General features: G+C 41.3%; 2 pseudogenes; both read right to left on the reverse strand.

Annotated features, from left to right (window-relative positions):
- Positions 1-5,711: 5,711 nt before the first annotated feature.
- On the reverse strand, positions 5,712-21,820 carry LOC132648662 (ribitol-5-phosphate xylosyltransferase 1-like; annotated as a pseudogene).
- A 3,289-nt stretch (positions 21,821-25,109) lies between these two features.
- On the reverse strand, positions 25,110-25,849 carry LOC132648580 (sentrin-specific protease 2-like; annotated as a pseudogene).
- Positions 25,850-26,421: the final 572 nt, after the last annotated feature.

Below are 26,421 nucleotides of genomic sequence, written 5' to 3' on the forward strand. Positions count from 1 at the left end.
TGAACATACTTCTCAAGATCCTGTGCCTGCTGTTCCTTGCATGGTGTAGTGAGGTTGTCCGAGAGAACTGGAAAGCAGATGTCCGAGACAAGATCCAACAGTGTAAGCCGGAACCTGTTCATACATCTGCATGCTGAGATTGCTCTCGTTCCAAACGTCTGACCTGAAGACAGGGCACTTTAGCCAAGACCTGTCCTCCTCCTGGGAGAAGCTCAATATCGCAGCCACGGCTGCCTTGAAAAACCAAACAGAACAACCAAAACAAACAAAAAAAAAAATATGTGATATCAAGACTTCAAAAATTCAAAGTTTTAACATAATAATCAATGGAGTTCTGATACCTAAAATTACTTCTCATCATGTTAAAACCACCTCTGTCCAGACCTCTGGACAAAAAAAAGAATGTTGATTTTTTTAACCCCAGATATTTTTTTTTTAAATCCCCAAGCTTTTATTATGACTTAAAAGTAGAAGGCTCCAGAAGTTCATCTTTTGTAACTTAAAAGAATTCATGAGAGCCTCACGGAGTTTGCAACTTGGATCTATCTACCTGTCACAGGTCAATTGAACTCCAATCAACAGACTAAAATTTCCCAACTTTTGCCTGTTCCTGATGGAATAGGTGTGTGTGTGTGTGTTTGGGGGGTGCTCCAAATGTAAGAGTTTCCTTTAAGTTCCTTAACTTTAGCTTCTGTCCCTAGTCTGAATATGTCTCAGCAGATTTCCACTCACCTGACAGTCACCACCCAGGAACCAGAATCAGACAACAAAGCACTCCAAAAGTGATCTACAGCACCCAAGCCCCAGGCAGTCCTACAAAAGTGGAGAGCCTGGGCTTGCTAGGTGATGTGCTCCAGTCCAGCTGCCGTGATTGCTTCCTGTCTTTTACCTTGATCAGGAAACCAGATGCTTCTGATGAGTGCCCCATTTCCTGAATGAATCCCCTCCCAGGCTTTGATTAACATTCCAGCCTTCCTGGGCCCCTACAATGGCATCCTAATTTCAGTTGAGGCCCATTTACAAAAGCATCTATGTCACCCTTATCCTCAAAAAAAGACTGAAAAAGTTCAGTCCAAAGGAAACTCTCTGGCAAGGAAGACAAATGGCTACTTGGTGTGCCTACCCAACAAACCAGGCTGGCTCATACTGACCTCCAGGCTCCCTTGTTTGAAAAAAATAAATAAATAAATAAAAAGGTACCTGTAAAAAACAACTAGATCAAGATCCATCAGCAGGTTGATCCATTAGCTGAAGCAGTTTTGCAACATGATAGAGCACTCACCATACTCTTTGCAGAACAAGGATGTGATTGTGTGGCTGTAAGAGAAAATGTTGTTCTATGCAAACCACTCAGCAATCATTAGAGATTCCTGTACTCTCAGGAAAACAAAAAGAAAAACCAGCAAACAAACAAACCCCGTACACTGCAGACAGAAAAATGACCCAGAACAGGGCAAGCCCATGGTTGCCATTCTCATTTCTTTGATTTTCCTGGTGATAACTCTGTCTTCAGCTACTGCAGAACACCAGACACTTCTGCTTCTGCTGATCATCGCTGGCTTGTGCATCATAAATGTCTTAACTAGATACAGAAATTTTGGTCTGGGTGCCAGTATACTGATGTTTATTAAATCCCCATGTGAACAGATGTTAGGCCCACCGAGAGCCCAATTACCAGAGAGACAGATGAAGGTAACTTGGAGATTTTTTGCCGCAAACAGAAGAGGTTTATTCAGGCCAGTGAGTGATGGGGCTGCTTTGCAAGTGAGCAGGGAACAGCCCCGAGAGACAAAGGCATTGGGTTTTTAAAGGAAAAAGCAAGGGAGGTGTGGGGGTTGCAAGCTTGGCAGTACATGATTGGGTGAATGGGGTTATGGGGTAGTTGACTTTTAATATCATTGGTTCCTTTTAGGCACCCACGTCCAGTCAGGCCTGCCCCCAACATCTGGTGGATATCTGATCTTCAAGTTACACCCAGAATGTCCTGGATGGGGGAGCTGTGGCCATCGGACCAGTTGCCAGGCACCCTATCTCATACTGGAGGCCTGGACATTCTTCTGCAGCAGGGTGGGTCTTGTCCCCATTCTCCCACTTCTCCTTTTGTCTGTGTCCTTCTGCTTTCTGGAAAACTACCAGGAGAACTTAGTTTAATTAATATGGGGTATAGAATTCATAAAGAAACCTGTAAAGCTAGCCTGTTCCTTTCATAGGTAACCACCACAGGGTCAATAACTTTACTCAGGATACAACTTAAGTGGGGGATGGAAGTGATGGTGAACATTATGTTTAAAGTTACTGTGCTTAAGAGAACTATCAAACAAAAAGCATGTCTAGCCTGTAAGTCCTACTTGTCCAAGGACAGAGGAGGTCTCAGAATGCTTGGGGTTGTTGTTGTGATTGCCTGGTCTTGTTCATGGAGGATACAGACAATGTGTGGTCACTCCTGTGAATAAGCTTGTTTGCCCTTGACTGCACCTAGATGGAGGTGTCTGAGGATATGCAGGCAGGAAGTCTGCCAGTGTTCCTGCCTCTAGGTGCACAAGGCCAGGATGGACACAGCCTGTGAGACTTTAGGAACACATGATTATTGTACCTTGGGACTGCATCTTGAGAGCACTCTCAGGCACACTCTTCACACCGGGGGTATCTGGTGCTAGCATCTGAATGAAGTTTCTTCTTTGTTAAAATTTTAATAAATAGATAAAGAAATAAAAAAGCTTTGTTTTCTGAAAGTACGGAGATCTGTGTTTTTGGAAGTTGAATGAAGTATTTCCAAATGTACATTTTCAACACTGGTATCTTCAAATATAAGTCTCAGCCTTGTTTTAAGTGCTGTACCAAACTGTTTATTCCAAAAAGGGTACTCAACTTAAAGCTACTTTAACATTTTTGGTACAGATTAAACTGAAATTAATTTGTTACTCATTAAGAGTATTATTCCCCTTCACATCCTCACTGTGATTTAGTATTTAGCCTCAATAGTTCCAGTTTCATAATAATCAGTTTTACATGTAATAGTTCAACCTTTTCTGTTCATTGCATAATTTATAATGGTATTATGAAGTCTTTATTTTATAAAGTCCAGAGATGTCCAGAACATACTTTATAAGATTATGCTCCCACTGCTACTTTTATGATGCATTCAAGATTTCCTGACACAACCTAGATAGCTAGGGGATAACCCATCAGCATTTCTGTCATTCAAGCATCCTACATCAAGTTCTGATTACAGTACTTAAGGGCTTTGTTGCCTGAAATTCTCCAATCTTCCACATTTCTTCTGCAAATCACTTCCAAAGTATTAAGAATCACATGGTCAGGGTATTGTAACAACAGCCCAACTCCCATTACCGATTTTCCGTATTAGTTCCTTTTCTTGTTTACTATGAAAAAATGTTTTGACAAAGCAAGGAGAGAGTTCATAATGTATTCCACAATTCAAGGGTATAGTTGATATATATAGGAAGACCTAGTTGGTAGCTGGAGCTCAAGCAGTTGGTCACATTGTCAACTGGGACCAGAATAAGTTCCTTTGCAAAGAGGTTTAGTGCCTGTGTCCATATTTTGACTAACCTGTAGCCCCCGTTCCATTTTTAATTGGATTATTTGCCTTTTTTTTGTTATCCAGTTTCTTGAGTTCTTTACATAGTTTGGATATTAGTCCTCCATCAGGTGTGGAGTTGGTAAAAATATTTTTGCATTCTGTAGGGTGCTACTTTAATTGATAGTGTCCTTTGTATTACAGAAGATTTACAGTTCCTTGAGGTTCCATTTATCCTAGTGCCTGTGAGATTGGTGTTCTGTTCAGAAATTCATCTCCTGTGCCAGTTAAGTACAGAGCTGTTGCCTGCTCTTTCTCCTATCCAGTTCAGTGTATCTGTTTTATGTTGACTGAACACAGCTGTATCTGTTGGTCTGGTCAAGTTTTGAAAGGTATTTCGGTGAATAATAGTACTATTGAACTTTTAGCATGATTTCAGCAGAACCCGTTGTAAAAGATTTTAGATCACCTTTTAAATTTCCTCAAGCTCCCCCAAAGCATCTATTTTGCCTGATTCCCTCCTTTTATCACAAATTCAATTCTGCAAAAAGGGATAGACCTGACACTCTTACAGATAAACACTGAAAATCCTTTCTTTCTTTTTTCATCCTGAGATCCAAGGTAATTGGCTGCTGGACTGATGGGACACACAGCAATCACCAGCTAAGATAGTCATCAAACCATCTTCTGTAAGACAGCAAGCAGCAGTAAGCTAACAGCTCCAGGAACATGACCTGGTGTCTCAGGTATTGCCAAGTTGACAACTGTTGGCTCCTAACCTTCCATGCTTACACTATCCTGCCATCTTCCTAGGATGAACACTTACCGTCCTGAACTCTAGTCACAGCATGGAGTCTGTTCTAAAGGCTGTGGAGCCATTAGAAGGGGACTGGCTGGCAAAGCAGGTCCTGTGAGACTTTTACACACCTCTCTGTAGTCTGGCGTTCTTCTACCTGGTCAGCCATGATGGAAATAGTTGATGCCTGACAGTTCTGCTAGGCTGGATACATCTATTCTTGCCTCCTTTCTGGCCTTGGTACCCTGCAGATGTCACAAACTATGAGCCAAAATAAACCTTTCCCCACTTGTTCCTGCTGGCTATTTTGTTACTATGTTAAGGACACAGATGCTTTTCATTCTGAGAAGAGAGTATGACCAGTTAGTTGGCTTGAGAAAAATCGTCATGGAAACAAGTTTTTAATGTTTTTTTTCTGACTGCAATAACCAGTGTTTTAACATATAATGCTGTTTCCCTAAAGTTTGCAATTTCTAATATCGGTACATAAAATAGAACGTGTTATCAAGTGCAATGTTTTGGGACTGTATACATTGTATACTAGCCACAACTAGCTAATTCACATACAAATCACCTCAGAGTTGATACAGTTTGTGAAAGCATGTAACACCCACTCAGGCACCTTTCAATTATATTAAAATAATTTCCATGTTGTATAGAAGAGCCATTAAGTTCATTGATGCTATCTAACCTTGCAGCCATTGTTCAGCATATATCCTGTTACTGACATGACCAGATGTCAGCCCTAGTAAATAGTACTCTATCAGTTAGTTCTTTATTTTATGTGTCATATGCACTTGTGAGCATGGAAGACAGAAGAACATGTCAGGACCTACTGAGCAATACTTACAGATGGCTGAGTGTGTGCCATGCATGCTGGGCACTGAACTCAGGCTATATGCAAGGATAGTGAGCACTTTCAAACACTGAGCCAGCACTCCAGCCCCTAAAGTGGGTTAAAGTCATTGAGCACGGTCAGTAAATGCTGGCTTCTTGATCTCGGTAGAATTGAACCTGAGTCACCTGTCTACCTATCCATCCATCCACCAATCTATCTATCCACCTATTTGATGTGTTTGTGTGTGCATGCTGTTGGGCGGTCACATGACAGCCCATGAGACTCACTTCTCCCCTACCGTGTAGTTTCTGGGGGACTGAACTTAGCTCATCAGCCTTGGCAGTAAGCACCTTTAACCACTTAAGGATCTTGCCAGGTCAGCCTCAGTAAAATATCGCCATTTCTTTGATCTTGTATACAGCAGTAGCCAAAAAGGAGAACATTTGGTCCCTTCTGTGAAACTGAGTTGATGGAGCCGCCTTATCAAGTGCTGTACATATTCACTCTTAGGAACACACACTTACAGCTAGGTATGATTAACCTTTATCATTCATTAAAAAATGAGCTTTCTAAAATATTAGTAAATTTCCACTTTAGTTCTGTTTTGAAGTATTGGTACCAGTGAAGTAACATTTTTCTTCTTTGAATCTTTTCTTGTAAAGTTAGTCTTCTCCTTTTCTAAAATGGCAGGAAGCTCCTTCCAGTCCTTGATGAAGATAAAGGGGGCACCCATGGCCTTGAGTAACTGCAGAGGAGCGCTGTGGTGACTGGACATGTTTCCACAGTGGCCAGCTGTCATCACATCTTCTACCACAGGAATGGAGCCAAACGAGCAGGCCTCATATATTCTGTAACACTCTGTGTTCACTCCTACAGGACACAAAGTGAGGTCACTCTGAAGCAAAGCATCTTGGTAATTCTTAAGACTTTCATTTGTCTCCTGAGGCTACCACCTAGGAAATTAAACAAACAACAAGGAAATCCCTGTAAGGTTTTACTTTCCTATGGCATCTTTTTTGAAGCAAATCTTTTAATGTCATTTATCAAAAATGTGAACACATCAGAGAGATGATAAATATGAGAGGCATTGAAAATGTTGGGCCAAACACATTTCTTAAAACTTCTTTAATGTTTGGGGGTGTGGGTATAGCCCAGCTGCTAGAACTCAGACCTAGTATTGATCATCATCTATCCATAAACTGGGTATATAATTCCCTAATTCTACAAGTTGGGAGGCATAGGAAGAATCAGGAGTTTAACATCATCCTGGGCTAAATACCGAGTTTGAGGCCAGCCTGTGCTACGTAAGACTACCTAAAAAAAGTTTTTTTTTTGTTTTGAACATTTGGAAATAATCTGAACATTTTATTACTTTATATTTAAAAATATCCAGTGATCAATCTTCGAATGGGTAGTATTCATTCAATCGTATTTCCGGAGTGTTGTGTCCTCTTGTCTTACTCTGATGCAGCTGTGCTTTATCCAGTGGTGGGCATTAGGTCTTTCAGTTAAGTCAGGACATTTTCTAGAAAGTCTGAAGCCCCAAGAACTGGTAGGGAGGCCAGCAAGGTGGAAGTAGGGGAACTTAGGCGAGCAGTCAAAAACCATGAAGTCTGCTTACAGAAGACTCAACTGTAGTGTTCTGAAGAGGGAACGACATAAGCAATAAACATTTTAACAATCAATCTGGCTGTGGTCTTGAGAATGGAATGAATATATAGGCCACATACATGCAGAAGCTGAGCCTGGCATTCTTTTCTATTTGTATTCTCTTAGTGAAATAAGCTCCAATCTCTAAAGGGAGACTGAGGAGGTGTCAAGAGGTTAGGACAGAAGGTATAAAGCAGTCTTTGAGGACGAAGGGGGAATACTTTAGGAAATATAAGAGTGATGGGTTCTTCAGCTTTCAGACTGTCTAAACTTATGCACAGCTGCGTGAGTATGGCTATGGGGTGGGCAGAAGGGGAGACTAGACAGGTAGGGCTCGCTAGATGGGGGAATTAGAAAGGGGAACATATATGCAGGGCTGGTTGACTGTAGAATTTAAGCTGTGTAATTCAGAAGTTGATACAGGGACAGGAAGAACAATCTGGGCATAGTAAAAACCATGTTGTAAATTCCAGCTGAACTGTGGAGTCCCATTACAGAGAATGAGTTGGAATGGCAAGATAGGATGATTACCAACAAAAATGCTAGAATTCCAAGTCATGGAGAAACCTTGTGGTATGTGAAATTAGGTCATTTCCTAAATGACCACAACAGGAAATGGCTGATTGAAGCCTATGATCTATAAAGGGGAGAAAGGAAAGAAACCTTATACCAAGGTGATAGAAGGATTGGCTAGACTTAGAAGTCACCAAGAATTCAGACAAGACTGGTGTCAGCCAGAGGGGCAATGGAGCTCCAGTCTTTAAGGAATCAGGGAGGTAAGGTGAAGGTGAAGGCTCAGGGCTACAGAGTTCCAGTTACACACACTGGCATGAGACTGAGAACTGGGGTTCCGGGTGCAGAAGGACAGAATGGTCTAGAAGCAGCAGGAGCACAGAGGGTACTACCTGACCTCTAGCTCAGCTCAACCAGAACCATTTTATTAGTGCTTGTCCTCCAGTAAGACTTTGCTCTCTCATACCACCTCTCACTCACCAGCCCTTCAGCTGCTGTGTAAGCACCCCCCTGCCTTATGTCCTTTGCCTTGGCTCCCCTCTCTAAATGGACCCTGCTGACTCTTGTGCCCTCTTCAGGCCTGTATATAATATAGCCCTCCACCTGGTGCTCTCCTTCGCTACCTGAAAACAAATGTTCTACCCTCCACCTCAGTCCTCTCTGTGGCCTTCTTGTCTTTAATTCTCTTCTCACACGTCATTACCATCTCCTGACACACACTGTTTTACTTGTCTCCTCCAACAAGTGCTATGAGGGCAATGTTTTTGTTTTGTTTTCACTGTTTTTATGAGTAAGATGGTTTTTGTCATTTGGCAGTTGTTTGATAACTCAGAGTAAATGAATTTAATACAATTACATTAACAGTAATTGTATTAAATTCATAGTAATTAGTGATATCCATCTAGAAGGCAATTTCTGTCACAATTAAAAAATAAATTTCTAGATCTAGAAGCATATGTTTTAGGCATCCATTCCCTGGCCACTCAGCTTTATACTCCATGTGTTTATTTAATAGCAAAAGAAATTATTGCAAAATGACTTTCATTACTCCATCAATACTTGCTTCTGATTATAATGGGAAAGACTGGAGAAAAGTCAGTTTCCTAAGTTTTAGTTACTACTGTACCTTTAGACAGGAGGCTGGAATAAGCAGTTACCACTGTTTCTCTGGAAACCTATTTGTACACAAGGTGACATTCGGATTGGAGAGCAACAGGAAGGAACCATGCAAACATTGAAATTACTGCTCTCTTGCAGAAACCCAACAAAGTTTATCACTTCCATCTTGTTTCAAAATGTTCATTAGTGCTTGTCTTGATGAGTTTTCATAGACAGTTCCTAAAAAATTACATATGTAGGGCCTCTCATCATGCAGCATCGACCAGCTGGCTTCAACCATGGGAAACTTTCTGTATCTATAAAAGCAAGTAATGAATTACTATATGGTAGGATGCCCCTCAGCTTGGCTTGTTAAGCCATCTGTTAAGGACAATGATTTCTAAGCACATTGTACACCATAGACATAAACAGTCCAATTTGTCCACTAAAAAGAAAATATACTGTTATAATCATGATCTCTGAAGAGTTAATTTCAAAAAAATTCCAAAGAATAAAACAATGAATAAAACCTGTGTTGGTATAACATTCTTTTGAAATGTATACACCTTACCCTTGTTCATTCAAATGCTGATTCCCCCCCCCAATCTGTCTGGTTTCAATCTGGATATTGCCTTGTGATACTTATTTTAAGCATACTGTCTCAACTGTGTGCAAACATCCCAAAATAAAGAAATTAGACACAATATTGAGCTGAAAGGAGCCAGAGGACAGGAAAGAGGGGAGGAGCCAGAGGGCAGTGGGAGGAGAGGAGAGCTAGGAGAGAGAGCTGGAGGAGAGATCTTGGAACTACGTGGAGATGGCCTGGACATAATATTTCACAAAAAGCAAGTATAACATGGGAAATCTAAATGTTAGGAAACTATGAGGGCTTGGATGTTTAGGATGGAGTAATTATTGCCCAGCACTGTGTTCTAGGTTAACTAAATAAAGCCAGTCTCTATGTGGTGATTTCGTTATACAGATGTTAGGACTATCAGCAGTTTACTAGAAGATATATTAATCACTGCTTACAACAAACCTGTTATTCTACAGAGGGGGCTCATTCCATGGGCACTGGTTTGCATATAAATGTGTGCCTGTAGTCTATCCTGTACACAAGATTATTATGGCATTTTGGGTCAAATAACTTTTTGTTTTAAAGAGTGCCATAGACTGCACCATGTTTAATAACATTCCTGGGCTCTACCCCCTTGACACCAGTTGTTATAATTCCCCCTCTTCAGTTGAGACAACCAAAAGGTTTCCGGATGCTACCCAATGTCTCCTCATCGGGAACAGGGTGAGGTTGGCAACACCAAAATGACTATGCTTCTGTCTTCTATTAGGCGAGTAGGTGATGTTATACAATGTGGAAAAAGTATAAACATTTCTACAAATACAGGCTCTTTTCAATAAATAGATTTTTCTGAAGGTTGGCTGTACTTACAAAGTTTTTGAAATTTTAAGGCTGGTCCCAGCCTAAACCTGTTCGCCTGGAATGTTGTCCACATAGGGGTGGGAATACCTGTCCCTGGCATTTCTCTAGTGACATTTGTACAGCTAAAGCAGTCTGAATTCAGACATGGTGGTAACCAGTGACATAATAACGAATGTCGGATTTAATTCTATCAGTGAGATGATTCATTTCCTCAACAAATATGTGAGTACCTACTGTGTATAAGCATTATTTTAAAATTTACTTTTTTTAAATTTATGTGTATATTAGTATATTTGTGTGCCTGCTTGTCTCCATGTGTAGCCAAGCACCCACAGAGTTCAGAACAGGGATTCAGAGCCTTGGAACTGTAATCACACATGGCTATGAGACACAGAATGTGGGTGCTTAGAACTGAATCTGAGTTTCCTATATGAGCAGTAATTGTTCTTAACTGCCCCAGCCACCTCTATAGCCCATTTCTACAGAACTATTTTAAATCTGGGAAGAAAACTCCTGACCTCAGAAAGTTTATATACTACTGAGAGCCTATCTCTTACTATTAAAAATCTATCCACAGAAAGTTTAAAAAATGTTTTCCATTTTTTTTTTAAACTGGAGGATGATTATATATTGAGGATCCTAAACTATCATTTAATTAACCTCTGCTTTTACAGTTGAGATTAACATCAAGTCAGCCAATCACAAACCCAAGGGAAGTCTATACAGTATATAAAAATATTGCCACAACAGTATTTGTTTAAACTAGAATTATGGCTCTGTCTTTGTTCATTCTCTGCTAAACCTCTCTTCAGGGCACTATTAAGCTTAAATTTTTATCCTATATCCATTTTTAGAACAAACAAGTACTCTTCATTTCTCCTCAGAAGATGGTAAAATACAACAAAGTAGTTACTATTGCCACTGAGGCTCTAGGCCACTCTTTTTGATGGTAGGAAAGATAGGCCTGCCTCATCACCAGTGAACCTACTGCCATTTAAAACACCATCTTCATGTGTGATGCATTAAATCAACCACTTTCTTTCAAATATGCAAATATTTCATAATCAAATATAACAGTGTATCAGAGGAAAAGATAACTGACTAGATTTGGATTTCTGCTTAATAGCACATGGGGAGGCTAAAGTCATAAATTCTATTATGCCAAATTGTCAAGCACATTACTAATTATGTAAGTCTGTATAAAATCTACAAACAAATTTGCAAATTCCAAACAAATTCAAATTCACATTATGAGTTTAAAAATAAAATAAAATAAAACACCATCTTCCCTGTTCTGTTCAGAACACCCTAGGGTTGCCTTTCTTATCTTGTACTTACGTTGCTACACCTAAAGGCCACTGGAAAACATCTGTGCCATTAATCCAAGGGCTGTCGTATGTTATGAAAAGTAGGTCCACAAAGCCTCCATTTCTTTTGAGGAACTGCATTATCCAGTCATTGTCACAGTATTCATTTCCAAGCAAGACAACAGCCAGATGCTGCAGTTTCTGGGTTTGCATTAAATTCTGTGCATAAAGTAACCACTGGGTGGCATGGGAGATCTTTGCTTTTTCTCTTCCATTTAACACAAGGACCACATTGTCCACCTCTATGGAGAAGTACCCTGGAACCACACCCGGGCCAGTGATGAAGCTGTTGAAAACAACACACCACAAGCAAGAGATAAACAAAACTGAACAAAGAAAATTTCAATCGTTTTATATAAAATCTAGAATAAGATTTAATTAATATTCTTGTTGGAAGTGCAATTTGTATAATGCAAGTTCTTCTGAGCAAGTGGGACAGAATAATAGAAAGCTTTGGATGTAGAAATTCAGCTAGTATATGAGAGTGGACTCTCATTTCTTCACTGAAGGCAAGGCATTAAGATACAATGTAAAGGAATGCATCAAGCTTCAGGAGATTCTGAGCATAATTAAAAGGATTTATGTGCATGCGTGCCAAGGCGTGCTTGTGACAGCCAGAGGACAACTTGGAGGAGTTGGTTCTCTCCTTCCACCATGCAGACCTTGGGGTTGAATTCAGGTTGTCTGAGTTAAGGGCAACCACTTTTACCTGGCAAGTCATCTTACCAGCCCTTAAAGGATAATTTTATGTAAATATGAAAGTACATAAAAATAAGTATTGAAAAATACTTATATATCTTCCATCAGTAGAAATATAAAAATCTGAGTGAGATTATACATTAAGTTCCTAATAGCAATTCTTTAGTGAAGAATAAAAAGAGTAAGAAACAAAGAAAAGGTTTTATTGGAAACTATTCTGTTAGGAGGAAAGTTAAACATAGAGAATTCCTGACAGCTGAGATATATTAAGTCTGAATGGTTAGCAAGTTGGAGAATGTTGTATTTTCTTCTTTGCAATATATTTTTAAGAGTCTTCATAAAAGGAATAGACATGCTCCAAAACTCACACTGTCATCTGCTGCCCCAAGCAATCACTGCCGCCGAATTGTTCTGAACTTTGGGAGTCAAAGTGCAAGGGAATGAGCAGTTGGGAAGTGAAAACAGTGAGTGGGGACAACCATTCTGAAATTCCAGATGAGGATCAACAGAATGTAGTGGGGGAGGAAAATGAAGGAGAGAGAGGCAGCACCTGACAGAACATGGTCTGAGAAGAGAAGGATGGAATGCACAGAACATCCTGGAGTAGGGAGATCACCTCCCAGAGAGCTCAGGGTGAGGGAAGGCTCGAGAGAGAAGGGGTATAGATGCCTGCGCATCTAGTTAAGGGAGAGAATTACAGATGCCCTCACTCTCAGTGTGCTAGGAATAAGAATGTGCGCCCCACTCCCTGTCCATGTGGCGCTGGGAACCAAGCGCAGATGTGCGCATGTTCAGTGAGAGTGCTACTAACTGAGCTGTATTTCCAACCCTTAGCTTAAAACACGAAAATACACTAACATTATAAAAATAAGGCTTGTGTATGAGTAGTATAATGTACAGAATGAGTGTTGTGTTCTTTGTGTTCTAATTATCTAAGGTTATTACTGAAAATCCATTAACTGAAAATAATCATGTACAGAATTCTAATTTGCTCTTGTGGGTTACTCAGCATATGTGTAAGCATCAGAACTTACAATGTTCAATATATTTTTCTACCGCTTGCTTCAACTGAAAAATGTCTTCAGAGTAAGCACTTCCATATAGCGAGCCCAAGGAATCATTTCAGTCCGAAGTAACTGTGCAAACAGTAGAGTTTTGAAACTCACTTAAGTTAGCTTAAGTGTAACTTGACTGAGACTACAACTTGCGATTCCATGAGACTTCATTCACTTTGCATACATTATCTACTACTATTCATTTTTTAATAAGGTATTTTAAAAGTGTGTCACAGAACTTGACTACAAAGTTCTCTAAGAGGAAAGAACAAGGTTTCTTCCATGATTGTAAAATCTTGCGTACAAACCTCAGAAAGGAAAACTGGGCTTAGACTTTCTTCGTGGTAGTTAACAATGTTTTCTATCACTGTGGTAATACCAAGTAATCATAAGCTTAGGGTGACAGGCATGACTGTGCCTTCAGGGAAGAAATGAGAGTCTCACATATTCCATTCTATAGACTAGTTGAATTCCAGAAACGTCTCTGCAAAGTTAGTCCACTGACATGTTCACAGCTCAACTACAAACACAGAAAGCAATTTATGCATGCAATAGACATTCACTTTTTTTTTTTTGTACTGGCCATTGAACCCAAGGTGTTGCACATTCTATGACAGCCTTCATGCCACTAAGATCCACTTACTCTTTCAAGCAGTGAAATCTAACTAGTATGAAGCTTAGGAGTATACACAACCTACAATGAGATTAGAACAATGAGGCTAAATACTTGTTTACACTGCATGCATGATTCCTTTGAGAGAGTCAGCAATGACAGGCTAGGGAGCTAGCTGGGTTGGCAAAGTGCTTGTGCCGTGAGCATGAGGACCTAAGGACAATTCTTGAACTAAGATGAAAGGCTGATGTCGTGATGGAGAGGCAGATCCCTGGTGCTCACTGTCCAGACAGCCTAGCCTAATCAATGAGCTTCCACATAAACCTGTTCTCAAAACCAGCTGATAGCTGCAGGCTGCCGAGGTGTGTATGTGGGCACACATGTGAACATAAGGTTGAAGGGAGAAGTGATGGGTTGTACAGAGAAGGAACTGGAGGGGAGGGAATGCAGGTTGGATTGGATCATGTATTCATGATCTAACATGTATTCATGTCCTCATGTACTAACATTATATAAAATATTTAATTGAAGACAAACCGGGACAAGCCGGGTTCAGTGATGTACACCTGTAATCCCAAAACTGAGGAGGCAGAGGCAGGCAGATTGTTGTGAGTTTGAGGCCAGCCTGGTCTACAAAGCAAGTCCAGGGCAGCCAAGGCTACACAAAAAAACACTGTCTTGAAACAACAACAATAACAAAAATGAAGTAAACATGTAAAAACAACTAATATTTATTTCCGTTAAAAGCCAACTGGAAACAGTACCTTCATGATAAAACTAAGTTTTTTCTAATTAAAATCACCTTAATTCTATTTGAAAATTAAGAAATTATACAGTGATATGTAAGTTAAATAAAAGTAAAATCCTTAAAAGTCTTGGCATTGCACTGGTTTTTTAGAATCTAAAAATCAAAACAGAAACAGTTTTGAATTTTGGAAAAAAAAGGAGCCTACATAATTACGTAAATCATAGTAGATATGACATAAAAATGTTTTAATAAGTAACAGTTGGACTCTGGGTATTTCCAGGTTAACCTAACTATGAACGAAAAGAAAATCATGAAAGTAATGTTTACTTTCGTCCTCTAAGGCATAGAACATTGTGTTCATTTACCAGTAAAGTGTATGAAATGCGGAACATGAAGTTTTCCATATCATTAGCTAAAACCAAAATAGAAATAAGACTCCCCAGGATTTATTTACAGACTTTTAGTTTCAATCTTCTCTGCACTGGGGACTGACCCCGGGGCCTGGCACATGCCAGGCAACTCATCTGCCACTGAGGCAGGTCTCCAGCTTTCCCTCCAAAATTACCTTGAAATGTCTAATTCAATAAGCAAACGTTTACTAAAGTGTAAGCTGGACCTATTTATTTATTTATTCATTCCCAGGATTGATTTCTGTTTTCTTCCCAAGCTGAAGCATAAAAATATAAAATAGGTTTATAGAAGTATAAATATACTGTGCATACTATATGATAAAATATAGAGCATACTTATGAGAGTATATTCCCTCCAGTAGGTCCATGAGGCGTCACGCGGCAGGCAAGGTCAGTGTTGTCTAATAGTACCTGTACTGTGTTCTTCCTACAATCAACTGTCCTTCCCTCCATTGCGCAGTCACGTCTGGGGGATCAAGAGTGCCTTCGAAAACATGTTCCCACAGATACAAACCTGGTAGTCAAAGAACAAAACCAGACACATCTGCTGTCTCATCCATTTTAGAATGTTAGGAAAATGTATGTTTTATTCTTTTCTCTTTTTACTCTGAGCTGAGACGTTTCTCTCCATGGTCGGTTGCAGGCAGTGACCGAGACAATCCTCGATCATGTGTGGCAGCTTACTGTATGCGGGGCAGACTTCAGTGGCTGTAGTTGTAAAGATGACAGGACATTGTACTTATACCGAGGAACCCCAAATGTTCCTGAACCCTGGCTACCCATCATATTCTGAAGCAAAATGTATATTATAAACTAAAATACCATCATTATTAGAATTAATTTAATATCGTGACTGGAGAGACTAATTGTCTTGCGCTGAAGCTACAAGTACACCAAAGCATTTAGTGTGTCAAGGGGATAGATATCACCTCCCCATTTGCTCAGACATCCTTGATGGCATGATCCCATCTGCAAGCTGACAGACACTTCATCCTGTCTCCTAAGGGCAACCATGATGCTTTGTTTTGTTACATGAGGTAACATTAATATGCAGGCCTACAACCTCTGAGAACCCCTTGTCAGTTATTTTGAAAGATATTCTTTGGTCCATTTCCATTATGCCATGCTCTTAAAGCCACACTAACAACCAGTATGAAAATGTGGGCCATTGTATAAAACATCCAAATGTGTCAGGCTAAATAATGCCCCGCTTCTCCAGGTCATACCCTAATCTCTAGATCCTTTGACTATTGTCTTACACAGCAGAGTGTCTCAATGTGACCTAGCTGCTGAGGTGCAGAGCCTTCCAGAGACACAGACACTCCCGCCTTGAGGAAGGCAGAAGCTGAAACGTTCTCAATGGCTCCATTGGCAGTTCGCTACAGCAGCCTCAGCAAACTGTACTATGTGGGTAGAACACCTGGAAGGGAGGTGCCACTGTAACAAACAGTTATATGTGGAAGGGGCTTGGAAACTGGGAAATGGGGGTGGCTGGAAGAACTCTGAAGAGTAACTTTATTTTTATTTTTATAAGCAAAGTCTACTTTAGATTGCCTGAAACAGACTGCAGAATAATTCAGATGCTCACAGTTCATTTAGTGAGCAAGACTCAGAAGAGAGCAAGGAACACAGTACAGAAAACCTACATTGCCTTAAGAACAGACTCCCTGAAACTGACTTCGTTAAAGGAAATACACAATCTAGCAAATTCCATACCAGGACAGGATACACTTTACACTGTCTTCTCATGCTTTTCCTCTTACACTGACTTACCAATGGCTGCTTTGCCCCACATTTGTACACTGTGTTCATGTTTCTCTTTTGTGTGTTTCTTTAATATTTGCAGATGATCTTCTGGACTCCTCCAAGGGTCTTGGGTCACTTCTCCAGCCCCACCCCCTGCAGCACACACAGCTTGTATTCTAAGCTCCAGAAGGCTCTATTCCATTGCTGTTGCTCTTCTTGGTGGTCATCTTATGTCACTGCAACTGGGATGGACTTCCCCAATAGCCTCTCAGAGGCTCTCTGCATGGTCCCTTTAATCCTGGGTCTTCAACTGCTGCTGAGGCTGCACCTTCAGCAGTGGCCTCTCCTGGCTTCTCACAGAGCCAAGTCTCAGCTGATCTCCACACTCCTTCATGCCTTCAAAACCAGTACCACCTGGGTGACTCGTACACTACCAAGTTCTGTTGCCAACAGCCTTGGCCACCTCTGGAACACAGCACCTGTGTGTTGACTCCGAGAAAACACTTTCCAGAAGGGTTTACGTTAATGATGCTGGGCTCTTAAGCACTGCTAGTTCCTCAGCTGAGGCTGACCAGCACTGATTGTCTCAGTCACAAAAAGCTTTGTCTTCAACGGTGCTGGCCTTTTGTTAATCACAGCTGATTCTTCAGCTCCAGCTGTACAGACACCACAGATTCCTCACACAAATAGCCCAGCAGAGTCTTTGCTTTCCTCTGAAACTTGACAAGCCAGGCCTCTATTGTCAGCGCCACTCTCAACATCCTTATCTTCCAAGCTCCACCAGCTGCCCACTAAGCTGTCAACACTCAATGGTTTTTTCATCCAAAGTTTTAAGTCCTTCTGCAAACCTCCCAAAACATCACGGTCAGCTCAGTCTCACAGCAACACCCTACAATCCTGGTACCAACTTGTCTTAGTTAGGGCTGCTATTACTACAATGAAACACTGTGACCAACAAGAAAGTCAGGGAGGAAAAGGTTTATTTGACTTACATATCACTGAAGGAAGTCAGGACGGGAACTCAAGCAAGGAAGGGACGGACCTGGAGGCAGGAGCTGATGCAGAGGCCATGGAGGGGTGTTGCTTACTGGCTTGCTCCTCATGGCTTGCTCAGCCTGCTTTCTTATAGAACTAGGACCATCAGCCCAGGGATGGCACCACTCAGGATGGGCTGGGCCCTTCCTCATCAATCACTAATGAAGAATATGACCTACAACTGTATCTTATGGATCAATTGAGGCTCCCTCCTTTGAGATGACTCTAGCTCATGTTAACAAAAGACTAGACAGGACAGATACCAAGGGACCTTGGGGATCTTCCTGCCTCTGCCTTTCCATCCCTGGGATTACTGTGTCCTGGGACAGAACTGGGACCTTTGGACCTTGTTCTTCTTTGCAAGCACTTTACTGATCGAGCCTTTTCTCCAGCCTGGATGTTCTAATGTCTTTCATTAAACTCTTTATTTATATGCATATTGGATCTTTTTGTTTCATTTTTTATTTTTTTTTCATGTGAACTTAGTTAATTTCTATTGTGATTTCTGAGAAACCTGGGCAGTTTTAGTAGCACAAAAACTTTTATAAATGTTGATAAGAGTAGAAAGGCTCTTTAGCCTAAATTTAAATCATACATTACAAAATGTTTTTACTTATCCTCTTTATAAAATTACTGGTATTTTGACCCAGAGAACATCTAAAATTCATGATACCATACATTCTATTTTTCAGTACCCGTGGTGTTATTAATCCCCTATTATTAGTACCAGAGCAATGTTAATTAGTTATTAACATTTTTTCCATCCCCACAGAAGAATCTTATGTACTTGTCCTGTTGTTTGGTCTGATCTGTGGCCATCTAAAATTGCTTTGATTAAGTTTTGTTTTGTTTTGTTTTTTGGTCTCATGGCTCATGTCCAGTAAAACAGACTTGCATCTCTCTTTAGAAAACTGTTGGAATCTGGAGAATGTTCTTAAACACATGTGCAGTCAGCAAGTAGTTATTTAGCACCCTACATCCTCATCACTTGTTTGAGCAATGTGGGAGAGCAAACAGAAACTTGGTTTTGTCAAAATGCAGTGTGTGGCCACCTTTGTCTTGTAGATGACCCCTGTGTGTGCCTGACGGCTACCATGAGCAGGTACCGGTTAATATTGACTAGCATAGGTCATCCTACAAACAGGAACCATGCCTGGGAGATGGTAACATAGTCAACCTGGAGAAACATTATTATAAATCATAAATCTTGCGGGTTTTGGAAAAAGAACTCAATCTTTGTAATACATTTCTTCCATGCTGTAGCTTCTTAACATAGCAACAAAAGAAGTCAGTAGAACAAAATGAGTAAACTGTCATTAATACAAAAGAAGTCAGTAGAAATAAACTGTCCAAAATTTGCAAAATTTTGCAGTCGAACACTTTTGCCAAAATAACTTTTCTTCTAAAAGGTAGATGGGAAACTGCACTTACCTATAGTTAACAGAAGAGGGCACTGCAGGCACACTCTTAAAATATATGACCATGGTATTAGAGGTTTCTGATCTAGTCTAACAAATTCTTTAAAAAATAGATTATAGAAGTTGGGTGCTTATGTGTCAGTGAATTTGTGATGCTTGTTCTGAGTTAAAAAATCAGAATGTTACAAAGAAAATTCTGGGTTTGTTATTAAAGAGATCTGTGTGCGTAAATGTGGCTAATCTTTTATGAACAAGCTGTTTCTAGGTCACTCCAACTGAGGGAACAAATGGAATAAAAATGATAAAAAGAAAGATTTCTCTTGTTGGCCCCATCAGCTGTGCACTGAGGCTTGTCCCCTCCCTACTCTTCCTGCTCTCTGATGTGCGAGTGACCTCCTCCTTCATCATGGTTGGCTGTATTAATGTCTTCCACGTGCCACACCGGGCTAAACCCAGACAAATAGCACTGTTCCTCGCTCTGGGAGACGTGTACACTGCCACAGTGATGTGGATGCCAAAGGGCACATGGCACTGTCAGTTCTGTTGATAGGGCATGCATGCGGCCCTAAGGCGACTTGATATGCTGGCGTGGGTTGGTGATGGTGGGGGCTCCCAGTTTGTAAGGAGAAGGGGAGGGGGTCAAGGGAAAGAATGAGGGGGTGGGATCAGGAGGAGAGGGGGAAGGGGGCTACAATTGGCAGGAAAGTGAATAAATAAAAAGAAACAGCTTTTTTTTTCCTTTTTTTTCTTTTTTTTTAACTAATCAACTCATTTCATTACAAACAAAACAGTTTAATCTTGTTTTGATGAACCTCAAAATGTGCCTGGCCTTGCCTCCATTCTAGAAGAAAGACATTTTGGAATCAAACTTGCAAAGGTAGGGGCCTGTGTGATCTCTTGCCGGTCCGTGGCTTGAGCTCGCTCAGGCAGGTCAAGATGAGAATTAGCACTAGCAGAGCATTTCCATGAAAATTTCTGCTCCTTTCATAACAAAGAGGGCTGTGCTACCCTGCACTCAGTCTTAACTGCAGCTCGGCTGTGTATGTCTGGAGAAGCCCAACCTTGAACTCTAGAAGCAATATTTATCTGTGTGCTGTGTTCTCACACAATAGGAGTAGGACAGTTGGGATCTCTGAGCACTAATTCACTTTCACACCACACTGCACCAGGACTCACCTTCCTCTGTCAGCTGTTTATTTATTTTTGACTCCCTGCTTTAAAAGATAACAGTTTGAAAACTCCCAGGTTGGTGATGCAGCTTGATTTCTATGTCTGTATTCTGGGGCTTCTGACTAAACTTCCCTCTTATTAATCAACATCTAGACTTAGGGCTTAGTTCTATAATTTCATAGTGGGCAGGGTAAGTTTCACTTCTGATCCCTACCAAAATGTCACCAATGTTTGGCACTCCTAGCTCATACACTTTGTCTTGTTTGCCCAGGTCTTCTACTAGTGTGACAACATTTCCGGTTCTTTGAACTGTACCTCATGTGACACAATGTCAAATCATTCCCCTAATACTTTCAGAGAGAGCCACTGTGGAAAACAGCATGTCATTTTCCTACAGCCTGGCAATGTAGAGTTGCCAAAGAAAATAAAGTTTCCATCTTACTATAGTTCCAAAAATGGGAATTAACTTAAGTCCATAGAAGCATGCAGGAGAATCTTTATGATAAAATACAATGAGAATAAAATGAAAAGGAAAGACCCAAATTGCTGAGGACATATAGCACATGCATTCATCAGAGAACATGTGCTTGAGGTAACAATTATTCCCTAAATTATTGATGGAATTCAGTAAATCCAAATAGATAATGAATCTTGAGGCTTTAGAAACACGGACAAGTAAAAGCACATGAGGGAAGCACAAGAATGACAACAGTCTGGAAAAGTGAAAGAAATATGGAGGAGGCACAGTACTCCAGACAGAATAAAGCCACAGCGACCAAGGCACTGTGTTGTCAGTGAGCCCAAGCATTCAACAGAACATCTTAATGTCGATGTGCAAGTGAACAGTTAGTTGGTTTTTGACACTGGTGCAAAAACAATAAAGAAAAGGTAAATTTTTTCAAGAAATGGTGTTGGAATAATTAGATATCCATGAGCAAAATAGTTACACTTTTTGCAGCCTATGAAAAGTTACCTTGAAAAGGACTGTAGATTAAACATAAAATTATTATAAAGTGTTTAAAAGAAACCATAGAAAATGATCTCCATTACCTTGAGGATTGATGATAAGTTTCCATATATGACTCCAAAAAAAAATCTCTGAAAAAAATATCAACAGCAGCAGTTTGAAAGGAAATGTTTGCGAGTCATATACACGAACATTGCAAAATGTAGTCTCAGTACAAAAAAACCAATGCCTGGTGGAAAAAAATGGGCAAAATATTGGAAGATATTTGTATCATTTTTTTCTTTGATGTGAAAAACAAATAAACAAGCAAACAAACAAACAAAACAACAGACAAAAGCAAGCTAAGAGCAGCCAGGTGTCTGTTGGGTCCTGGTTTGCAGGTCCTGTCGAGCAGGAGCCCCAGCGGGTGAGGCCGGGCATGCCAACAGACTGTGTCCATCCTGGCCTTGTGTACCTAGAGGCAGGAACACTGGCAGACTTCCTGCCTGCATATCCTCAGACACCTCCATCTAGGTGCAGTCAAGGGCAAGCAAGCTTGTTCACAGGAGTGACCACAAACTGTCTGATTCCTCCATGAACAAGACCAGGCAATCATAAGAACAACGCCTAGCATTCTGAGACATCCTCTGTCCTTGGACAAGTAGGACTTACAGGCTAGACACGCTTTTTCTTTGATAGTTCTCTTAAGCACAGTAACTTTAAATATAATGTTCGCCATCACTTCCATCCCCTACTTAAGTTGTATCCTGAGTCAAATCCTTGACGCTGTGGTGCATATCTGTGAAAGGAACAGGCTAGCTTTACAGGTTTCTTTATGAATTCTAAACCCCATATTAATTAAACTAAGTTCTCCCGGTAGTTTTTCAGAAAGCAGAAGGACACAGACAAAAGGAGAAGGGGGTGAATGGGGACAAGACCCACCCTGCTGCAGAAGAATGTCCATGCCTGCAGTATGAGATAGGGTGCCTGCAACTGGTCCGGATGGCCACAGCTCGCCCATCCAGGACATTCTGGGTGTAACTTCAAGATCAGATATCCACCAGATGTCGGGGGCAGGCCTGACTGGACGTGGGTGCCTAAAATGAACCAATGATATTAAAAGTCAACTACCCCATAACCCCATTCACCCAATCCTGTACTGCCAAGCTTGGAACCCCCACGCCTCCCTTGCTTTTTTCTTTAAAAACCGCATGCCTTTGTCTCTTGGGGCTGTTCCCTGATGACTTGCAAAGCAGCCCCATCACTCACTGGCCTGAATAAACCTCTTCTGTTTGTGGCAATCCATATCCAAGCTACCTTCATATGTCTCTCCAGTAATTGGGCTCTCGGTGGGCCTAAAACCTGTTCACACTGGGATTTAATAAACATCAGTATACTGGCACCCAGAACAAAATTTCTGTATCTAGTTAAGACATTTTCGATGGACAAGCCAGCGATGATCAGCAGAAACAGAAGTGTCTGGTGTTCTGCAATAGCTGAAGACAGAGTTATCACCCGGAAAAACAAGGAAATGAGAATGGCAACCATGGGCTTCCCCTGTTCTGGGTCATTTTTCTGTCTGCAGTGTACGGGGTTTGTTTGTTTGCTTGTTTTTGTTTTTGTTTTCCTGAGAGTACAGGAATCTCTAATGATTGCTGAGTGGTTTGCATAGAACAACGTTTTCTCTTAGAGCCAAACAATCACAACCTTGTTCTGCACAGAGTATGGTGAGTGCTCTATCATGTTGCAAAACTGCTTCAGCTAATGGATCAACCTGCTGATGGATCTTGATCTAGTTGGTTTTTACAGGTACCTTTTTTTTTTTTTTTTTTTTTTTTTTTCAATCAAGGGAGCCTGGAGGTCAGTATGAGCCAGCCTGGTTTGTTGGGTAGGCACTCCAAGTAGCCATTTGTCTTCCTTGACAGAGAGTTTCCGTTGGACTGAACCTTTTCAGTCTTTTGTTGAGGATAAGGGGTGGCATAGATGATTTTGTAAATGGGCCTCAACTGAAATTAGGATGCCATTGTAGGGGCCCAGGAAGGCTGGAATGTTAATCAAAGCCTGGGAGGGGATTCATTCAGGAAATGGGGCACTCATCAGAAGCATCTGATTTCCTGATCAAGGTAAAAGACAGGAAGCAATCACGGCAGCTGGACTGGAGCATATCACCTAGCAAGCCCAGGCTCTCCACTTTTGTAGGACTGCCTGGGGCTTGGGTGCTGTAGATCACTTTTGGTGTGGTTTGTTGTCTGATTCTGGTTCCTGGGTGGTGACTGTCAGGTGAGTGGAAATCTGCTGAGACATATTCAGACTAGGGACAGAAGCTAAAGTTAAGGAACTTAAAGGAAACTCTTACATTTGGAGCCCCTCCACACACACCTATTCCATCAGGAACAGGCAAAAGTTGTGGAATCTTAGTCTGTTGATTGGAGTTCAATTGACCTGTGACAGGTAGATAGATCCAAGTTGCAAACTCCGTGAGGCTCACATGAATTCTTTATGTTACAAAAGATGAACTTCTGGAGCCTTCTACTTTTAAGTCATAATAAAAGCTTGGGGATTAAAAAAAAATTATCTGGGGTTAAAAACTTCAACATTCTTTTCTTTCTCCAGAGGTCTGGACAGAGGTGGTCTTAACATGATGAGAAGTAATTTTAGGTATCAGAACTCCATTGATTACTATGTTAAAACTTTGAATTTTTGAAGTCTTGATATCACATTTTTTTTTTTTTGTTTTGGTTGTTCTGTTTGGTTTTTCAAGGCAGCCGTGGCTGTGATATTGAGCTTCTCCCAGGATGAGGACAGGTCTTGGCTAAAGTGCCCTGTCTTCACGTCAGAAGTTTGGAATGAGAGCAATCTCAGCATGCAGATGTATGAACAGGTTCCGGCTTACACTGTTGGATCTTGTCTTGGACATCTGCTTTCCAGTTCTCTCGGACAACCTCACTACACCATGCAAGGAACAGCAGGCACAGGATCTTGCAAAGTATGTTGAAAAAACTCCAAAATTTATTAAATAAACACTTTATTGAATAACAACACAAATGTAAGATTTACTATTAATAAAAAATTAAAGTTTCCTGTATAAAAATAGATTATCATGTAGTTGGCAATATTCACACTAAATATATTAAGTCTATACCAATAGTGGGGCTAAGGTGACCGAATATAAATATTAACATGACATATTAAATTTCAGCTTAATATATACAAAGAAAACATCTTCAAAAATAGCTTAAGAATATATATATATAATATGTAAAATATATTTTTATTTATATATAAATATTTGTTTATTTAAAATATATATATATATATATATATATATATATATATATATATATATATACATTTATTTTTTTGGAATAAACAGTTTAGTAAAGCCCTCAGCAGGGTGAGGCTTCAAGGAGTCCCCGGTTTACAATGCACATCTAGCATTAGTTACTCCTCTTCCGAGAATAAAATAGATGTGTTTACTTCCAGGCTGGGAAGTATCTTGAGATGCCTCCAGCGCTTTTCTTACTTCTCCTGGATTGCTCGGGTCCCATGAACAGCAGCACACTGTGATGCTTCTGTGGTAGCACACAGTATCGGTAGGCAACCCCGGAGATTCACTCAGAGACAGGCAACTGGTGGCCTTCATTTCAGAAATAACTAATGCAAACAAGCAGTCGAGAATGAAAAGCACCGGAATCCATCCACTGCCAGTTAGCTAAAACTTGTGAACAAGAACAGCAAAATTCAATCCAGCATCGACCTCAGTCACAGATAAATCTTGACAGCCGCATGCTTGTGAGCATGCACTCTGCAGGCTGGGATAGTTTCTAAATTTCGGTGGGCACACGTGTCTTCTGTTGTTGTTGTTTCTGTCCCGACAGGGTTTCTCTGTGCAGCCGTGGCTGTCCTGGCCGCAGTCTTTACACTCAGAACTTGTTCAAGGCTCTCCCCAACCCAGTACCTGCAGTCCTTAGCCTCACCTGGGAAAGAACTCGGAGCAGCTGCCTCGCAGTGGCCGCCAGGGGCCGCTGCTACAGTAAGGGCTTGTGCAGGATCTCTCACACCATCTTCTTCCCGAACAGAGGTGCTGCTGGGAGAAGGTGATGGGCTGGCCCCTGGAAATGTAATCTGCATATTTACAGGCGAACACGCCGCAGTCGCCCCCGTTCAGCTGCTGAGGAATCTCCTCTGCTGACATGCTGTATTGCTTCCACTCCACAGGGCTCAGGTCACTGTTCCTTCTCGCTTTGCTCTCCTCCCGCAGATAGCAGAAAAGCAGCTCAAGGATGCCGGGTCTCTTCTGTCCCATGGAGTCCAGGTAGACAATACTCTTCTTTCTTAGGTCTGTGACCACTAGGCTCCAGTGCATGCCCAGGTGAACTGGGACCAGGAGAAGTTCCTTTGCAAAGATGTTTACTGCCCGGGTCCATCTTCTGACTGACCTGTAGCCACCAGACTTTAACTTGGTGTAAAAGAAGGTATTAAATGCGTGAAGTGCTAGGTAGCCTTGACTTTGATTTCTTTCCATGAGAAGATTCATGTAAAAATTGATGACTTTGTCGTTGAGCCACTGGGTGTTCCTTAGGGTTCACAGGTCTCCTCGAGTCATTTGCAGTTTGAAGGCACAGCTCAAGATCTCATCTTTTGACCCAGGGCCTAGTGCACTGCCGATTTCTTTCTCCATGTCCACTGTGATATCAGGACCACAGTCCAGCCCTCTGCCCTTGTCTTAGTCTTCAAGAGCCTTTTTCTTGACCGCAGGTGTTGACACTTTGCTGTTGGGCATGCCATTGCTGACACTGTCTGTGCAGATTTGAGGTTTTTCTGATTCATGATTTTGCCCTTCAGCACAACCTTTGAGAGTCTTGGAGGTGTCCATGGTGCTTGTGTGAGTGCTGTGAGGGCCAGAGCTCACGGGGACGTCAGGTTGGAGGAGTCCCAACAGCCCTGGGCACTTTTCATGGTGGTGTTTCTGAACTTCTTCCTCCCTGTTGCTGTAGGGGGGCTTGAGACCCTAGCCTCCACACACAGACTCCTCAGTCACAGCCTCTTCCTCAGGGCCTTTGGCACACTCTGGGGCCATTAGCTGTAACGGACCCTTTTCCTGGGGTGTCCATATTCGGCTCTTGTCAGGCTCTTCATCCCCAAGCTCTGTTTCATGCTGTTCCTGTTTCAGCTTCTTCCAGGACTGGACTGGCTCTTCGGAGCACACATCATCCTCTTCCTCTTCTTGGCATTTCCTCTTCGGGCCTTTCTCTGGCTGTTCAGGGCTCATTGTTTTACCCTGCTTGCAAGGCTGCCTTATAGAGGGACTACTTGGATTGTCTTTGCTCAGGTGTTGGC

Source organism: Meriones unguiculatus, chromosome 17 (assembly GCF_030254825.1).
Source record: "Meriones unguiculatus strain TT.TT164.6M chromosome 17, Bangor_MerUng_6.1, whole genome shotgun sequence".
NCBI classification, from domain to species: domain Eukaryota; kingdom Metazoa; phylum Chordata; class Mammalia; order Rodentia; family Muridae; genus Meriones; species Meriones unguiculatus.